Source organism: Triticum aestivum, chromosome 1B, assembly GCF_018294505.1.
Source record: "Triticum aestivum cultivar Chinese Spring chromosome 1B, IWGSC CS RefSeq v2.1, whole genome shotgun sequence".
Lineage (NCBI taxonomy): Eukaryota > Viridiplantae > Streptophyta > Magnoliopsida > Poales > Poaceae > Triticum > Triticum aestivum.
The window spans coordinates 678,809,248-678,816,545 of record NC_057795.1 but is presented as its reverse complement, the minus strand read 5'-3'; the positions used below and the strand labels follow the sequence as shown (position 1 = coordinate 678,816,545).

General features: G+C 46.2%; 1 pseudogene; it reads left to right on the top strand.

Moving 5' to 3' along the window:
* The first annotated feature begins 2,375 nt into the window (after positions 1-2,375).
* The window catches only part of LOC123082402 (S-type anion channel SLAH2-like), a 17,293-nt pseudogene continuing 12,370 nt past the window's right edge, over positions 2,376-7,298 (top strand).

Here is a 7,298-nt window from a genome sequence, read left to right as displayed (position 1 = left end):
GTGACTTGATCAGGGCCTTTTAGTCGAACGGAAAACTTTGCATGGTAGAAGCTAAGGCCCTAGGCAGCACTACCCACATACTTGACCATGACGCGAGGTCTCTTCCAGGTGGGCAGGCATCTACTTGATGGTTTGTGATCTTATAGAGAAATACACCCTGGGCTTCATGCAATCTTTCTAATATAAGGGGTGTAACCAGGGGGTGGACAGGGAGGTCCATCGACCACCCTAGAATTTCACCATAGCATATATAGTGCAGAGAACAATTTTTTTAATTTTTAAATACATTTATATTAATATTTTCATTGTTGGACCAACCTGCCCTACGCTCGCTATACGACTGTTGTGATGCCCAGGCTCTACACAATTAAAACAAATAATCACCCTAATAAACAAATAATCAGCAAACCCTTCACCCATTTTACACACATAATATGCATAGCCTTGTCCCTATTAAAAAAGGGCATGCCATCAGGAAGAAAAATACGCAGACATGCTAGGTTTGGCAGCAGGTCCTATCATGTACGTATCTGAAAAAATGAGCATAGAGTATATGGTTAGGTTTTTTGCGGTGAGACCAATCCACCAGGGTTCAATCCTAGACTTGACACCAGTTATCGCATTTAATTACCTTGATTTATTTCAGGCCTTCTGGCGATGTGCGTCCAGTGGCAGAAGACGTCGCTGTCGATTACGAAGATGTCTATAGTGACTTCATCAATCTCAAAATGATGTGCCGGCTCAATGTCTCAGAGGTACTCATAGGGGTGGAGTGTGCGTGTGTTCATTTATAGGGTTGAGTGTGTGTGCGTGTTTGTGAGCATCTGCATTTGTACCGTGTTCGAAAATAATAATTATGCACGTACGTACAAGGATCGAACACGTAGGTCTTTCAAAGTAGTCGCACTAGTTCCGACGTGCAAACTAGTGCAGTACATATATGCATGGATGCATATGCACGTAGGGTAATGCTACACCTACGAATGGTTTAACGTAATTTTATGTAATTAGACAGCTGGCAGATTATAATTGGGGTTAGAGAGAAGGCGGGTCCCATCCCACTTAAAATCAGGGTAGAGAAGTATTGATGGATGCACGTATTGGTCCCTGCATGCGCGCCCGCGGCGTATATGGATGCATATGCACGTAGGACGTACTGGTCCATGCAGCATGCGCGCGACATCTTTTCTGCACACGGAGTGTTATGGTTAGGACTTGTCGTGTGCATTCACACGTACATGAGTCCAACTCCAATTCTGTTCCACACAGCTAAGAACGTACGCGCTGTGACTGGCTTCACCCGTGTGATTTGTACTACGTATGCAATGCACACCGAGCATCTTAGCAGCTGGCCTACCGCCTACATGTGGTACGTACGTAGTGCTTAGGCAGCATCCTAAATTTTTCTCGTGATGCTATGCTTTCTGGAACAATTGATGCACAAGAACTGGTTGCTGACAGTGGTCTATACCATGCATGTATACTAACTCGATCTATATAAGATGCGATGGGCTGAATGGCCTTGCACTACAAATTACCAGTGTTGATATCCAGCGCTGCATTTTCAGGAGGTTAGCTATATCGTTGGTGGATCGACACTGGCGGCGAAGGCGACGGGACGACGGGTTGTGGTGGCGCCGAAGGGATGTACTGAAGCTCGTCCGGACTGTCACATCGGTGGAGTACCATCCGTGTACGGGTGTCCTTCACAGAAAAACTAATATCGTCAAATTCAACAGTGATAGGATTCTCACGAGCAAGGCGACAAACAGAAACAAGATTAGTGACTAAGTCAGGAGACACAAGAACATTAGACATATTGACAGGAGTAGAAGTAGAGGGAAAAGACATATGACCGACATGTGTAATGGGTAGGGAGGAACCGTTACCAACGGTGATAAGGGTGGAAGTATGAACGGGAGTGGCAGACATGAGGTTACCGGGATGAGCAGTCATGTGAGCGGTGGCGCCCGAGTCCATGTACCAGTCACCACCACCACCGTAGGAGCTCGAGGACGGGGCGGAGTGTAGGGCAGCGAGCAGGGCCGGGTCCCACGGCGGCGGCACTTGGGGAGGGTAAAACCCTCCGTAGGCTGGCGCGGGTGCTGCACCGAAGGCCGAACGCGGCGGCGGCACCGTAGGCGGGCGCGGCCCCGTATGCCGGCGCGGCGGTAGCACCGTAGGCCGACGCGGCCCCATAGGCGGGCGCAGGCAGGGGGCGGCACCGTAGACACTGTAGGGAGCGGCGTTCTGCGCGGCGAAGAGAGACTGGTGGCCCGCTGGGCGAGGCCCAAGGATGCCCGGAGCAGGAGCCCGAGGGACCGGCATCGAGTACGCGTGGGCGACGTCGGTTCACGGGTTGGTGTCGTACGTCCATGGAGGAGTCACCTGTTGCTGCTGCTGACAAGCCCCCCTCCCCCCTCCCGCGCCTGTTGCTGCTTGCGGCGGTTGCCGCGGCGTCCGCCATCCGGTTGCTGGGGGGCAGCGGGAGGGGCGGGAGGGGGAAGTACCCAGGAGGTGCGGGGGGCGGCAGCTGCTGGCGCGGCGCAGGTGAGGAGGCCGGTGGAGGAGTGCCACGTGAGGTGTCGGCGGCGAGGGTGATGCTGCACATGCTTCTTGACCCCCTTCATCCGGCGCTCCTCCAACCGCAAGTACGCCATGAACTTGGGGAAGGAGGGCTCCGACATCAAGGTGAGGTTGGAGGCGGCGTTGCCGAAGTCCTTGTTGAGACCGTCGGTGAGCGTGCTGAGGAGGAGGTCATCATCCACCTTGGCTCCAATGTCACGGAGCTCATCCGCCAACGTCTTCAGGCGGCGGCAGTAGTCATCAATGGACTGTTCATCCTGGTGACAGTCAAAAAATTCCTGCTGCAAAAAAAACGCGGCGCTGAAGCTTATTGTCGGTGAAGAGGCCGTTCAGCTTGACCCACATGGCGTGGGCGTCGTCGCCGGCGCTACGACCGTGTGGAATAAGTCCTTGGAGATGGTGGTGAAGAACCACTGGATGATCATGGCGTCGATCGCGGTCCACTCGGCGTCGTCCACCATGGCACGGGAGTCAACGGTGCCATCCACATGATCCACGAGGTTGTTCTCGCAGAAGAGCAGCAAGAACTACGTCTTCCACACGAAGTATGTGGAGTTAGAGGCGTCGAGGACCACGGGGACGCGTGCATGGACGTTGATGCCGTGGGTTTCAGCAGGGTCAACAACGAAGGGGTTGGAATAGGTGGAGGCGTTGGACGACATGGCGGCGTGGCTGTGGGGAAGCGGCGCGGCGGGAGGGCTTAATAGAACTAGTTTATTTATATTAAGTGCTTAATAGAACTAGTTTATTTAGTAAGTGCTTAATAGAAATAGTTTATTTTTAGTAAGTGCTTAATAGAACTAGTTTATCTAGTAAGTAGTTAATAAAACTACTTTATTTAGCAAGTGTTTAATAGAAATAGTTTATTTAGTAAGTAGTTATAACTAGTTTAATTTTTTTTCATATTTTCAACCATTAAAATGCAATGACCATCGATAAGTGGCTTATGTTTTGCCGGAGTGTTGATTAATTTCCGTTCCGGCAAATTTCAGGCGCTCGATATGTCCTTTTTTAGCAAAGGTCATGCCGGATTTTTTGGGTTTTGCCGTCGAGTTATAATCTTTGAATTTTGAACACAGGAGATGTCTGATGACGATGGGATCCCGGAGTGCGGGTACTGCTACGATGACCGGGGTGTGTGCGACAGGTTTCCTCACCTGCAAAATGATAGGCTTTTCACCATGAAGTTGGAAGAGACTTTCGATGTTTGTACGGTACGCAACGACAAGCATTTCATCGTAATTAATATCATCACTTGTGTTTCTTTTGTTCAACGTGTTATGGATTTTTTTCAATTCGATTAGTACATTTCGTGCCATGCTAGACCATATGTACTGGAGAAGCTTGGTTTTGGTTTAGATGACTTAAGAACTAAACATGGTTATGAGTTTCTGGTTAAGTTCTACAATGCGGTCGATCGCTCCCATTTCGGTTGCTCTAATTGGGAAGCTCTATGCAAGGCATATGTATTTGAGGAGGGAATGCGAATAAGATTTGATATTCGTCCCGAAGATTATGATGATGATGATAATATCGACATCTCGGTGGATGTGGATATGCCTCCAGTTTTACCTAGATGTGAGTTTATCAAACTAATTTGTTAAGTTCAGTAATTTATGTTGTTAATTTACAAATATTTGGTGTTCGTCCGTACTAAACTTATTTATTTATAATTGTCAGCTTATTTCTTATCTTCAAGAAATACTCGGAAGGTAGTAGACATCACATACTACAGCTATGACTCCAAGCTTAATTGTGAGGAGAAAGGTTATCTTGTCTCATTCATAGAAGATGTTGAGGCCTTCAAAACTAGTCACTCTATCAGCCCAGATTATACTAGATACGTGCCACTAGTCCATAAATTGCTTGATGGTAACTTCATTGCCAAAAACTTGGTAAGATTTTGTTAATGATGGTAACTTCATTGCATACATTATTCTTAATTAAACTACATTGCTAACTATATATGTTACTATTTCATTTTTGAACAGAGGCTCCCGAAGCAGGTTGTGCCTGACATAATATTTCTCGAAGGTGATATACATATGGTTAGCTTACGACCAACTCCTTCGAAGGCTTACCATACTACATACTCGATTTCTTCAAATGATGGAAGGCTCAAAATCAAAGAATGGAGCAAAGTGATGAATGCGCACACGCAGATAATTGGAGACAAAATGATTGTGCGCAAGCCACAAGTTGGAGATAGGTTTATGTCCATTCTCTATTATGGTGAAGGACCGGTTTATCTGTTTTATGATATTTTAGCTAGGAGAGAGGAGTAGGTCCTAAGTATTAAGAACAATTAGTTAGTGTTGATTATATATGACTACAATGTCTTAGACTTGATGGTGATGCTGAGTAGGAGTAGTGATTATGAGTACTATGATGATGATGATGATGAGTTGTTATTATAACTAGTGACGAAGTTGTTATATGATGTATCATGGACGAAAATAATGATTATGAGGAGTTATATGACAATGATATATTATGATGATAAGTTGTTAATGATATTATGATGATGATGATAAGTTATTATGTCATTGGGTGAAAGAACCGAGGATTAGTTTCAAATGGATGGATCCAAAGTGACCATTGGTTACTTTGGATCCATGCACTTGAAAATAATCCATGTTCTTTCACCTAGTGATTTAATAACTCATTATGATGTAAAAAACAATCTTTAAATTGCTACCGTATGAAAAATTGTATACAGGTGTATGAATACGACCTAAAATCCAGAAGAAATAAAATACGGAATAATAGTAGTAGCGGTTGTTCTCGAAAGCGCTACTAGTAATTAGCAGTAGTGTTTGACTAAGAAAGCGCTACTACTAAGTAGATATAGCAGTAGCGAGGGCTAGTAGGCGCTACTGCTAAGCTTTAGCTGTAGCGCCGTATCAGTAGCGCGCTTACCCGTGCTACTGATAGGCCAAAAACCAGCGCTACTGCTAGGCTTTTCCCTAGTAGTATATGGTAACATGCATTCCAAATATTTATTCCAGTAACTTGTAGAAAAAATAACGTAGCTCTAATTGTGATGTTTTTGTAATTCACTTTTCTTACCAACGCCATGGATGCTTGTCTCTAAGACTAACAATGGTGTGAATGTACATGTAGTCAACGGAGATTACAGTGTTGCCCGAAGACGAGAGGTGGCCGTTCCTTCTCCGGCTCCCGATCAGCATGTTTGGGATGTGCCTCGGCTTGAGCAGCCACGCTATGTTGTGGAAGACACTCTCGTTGGAAGCGTCGATGGTATTCCTCCATGTGCACCCCGCTGCCAACCACACTCTATGGTGGCTCTCCGTCGCCCTCACCGTCATGACCTACCTTCTCAAGATTGTGTTCTACTTTGATGTTGTCTGCCGCGAGTTCCATCACCCCTTCCGCGTAAACTTTTTCTTCGCTCCCTGCATCACCTGACTCTTTCTTATCAAGTGCTGGCCTTGCCCAAATTTGGAGATCCACCAACCTGTTCGGTATCTCCTTATGGCGCCCATCCTCTGCCTTGACCTCAAGATCTACGGTCAGTGGATGTCTAGTGGTGATCGCCGGCTCTCCAAAGGGGCCAACCCATTGAACCACCTCGTCGTCATCGGCAACTTCATCGGTGGGGAACTCGGCAGCAGGATGGGCCTCCAGGAGTTGCCCATCTTTTTTCTCAAAGTCGGGCTAGCACACTACATTGTGCTCTTCGTAACCCTCTACCAGCGGCTCCCCAATAACACGCAGCTCCCTAAGGAACTCCATCCAGTCTTCTACCTCTTTGTTCTTGCACCAAGCAATGCCTCAATAGCTTGGGCGACAATCTCCAACGAGTTCAACCAATGTGTGAAGCTCCTTTATTTTCTTTCAGTGTTCCTCTATGGATCCCTGGTAGTATGCTTAAATTTGTTCAGAGGGATCTGATTCTCATTGGCATGGTGACTAGCATTGCACTGGCCACTGTGCTATCACTAGTAAAAAAATGACCTAATATGAGCAACATTAGTATCGGTTTGCATATGAGCCGGCACTAATGTGCCCATTAGTGCCGGTTCAAATGACTTGGCAGGAGGTGACCTTTAGTACCGGTTCTTTGGGAATCTTTAGTACCGGTTCGTGCCATGAACCGGTAGTAAAGATGCTGGTGCCCGGCCAGCACCTTTAGTACCGGTTCGTGGCACGAACCGGTACTAAGGATGTTGTGGCAGGCGCTATTTTTAGTCCCACCTCGCTCCCCTAACAAGAATTTGATCACCTTAAGTATGTTACTTCTCAAACTATCCCAAAAATTTGGTCTTCATTGAACTCTATGTGTAGGATATGTGACTGCAATAGGAGTCTTCGGCGGTTCTTAAATTGGTGGTATATTCCTATTGACGATTTAGATTCTATACAAAAAGATCATTGATGATCAATGTAATTTTTATATGTACTTCTGTGTAGTAGCGCGTTTTGGCTGAAAGGCAGTACTGATCAATGTATTTTTTCTGCGTTCAGATGCACAATTTAAATATGTTATTTTTCAAGGAGGAGAAGACGAAGAAGAAGGAGAATAAGGAGAGGAGGAAGAAGAAGAATAAGAAGAGGAAGAGGAAGAAGAAGAAGAGGAAGATGAAGAGGAAGAAAGAAGAGGAAGAGGAAGAAGAGGAAGAAGAGGAGGAGGAGGAAGAAGAAGAAGAGGAAGAAGAGGAAGAAGAAGAGGAAGAAGAAGGAGAAGAAGG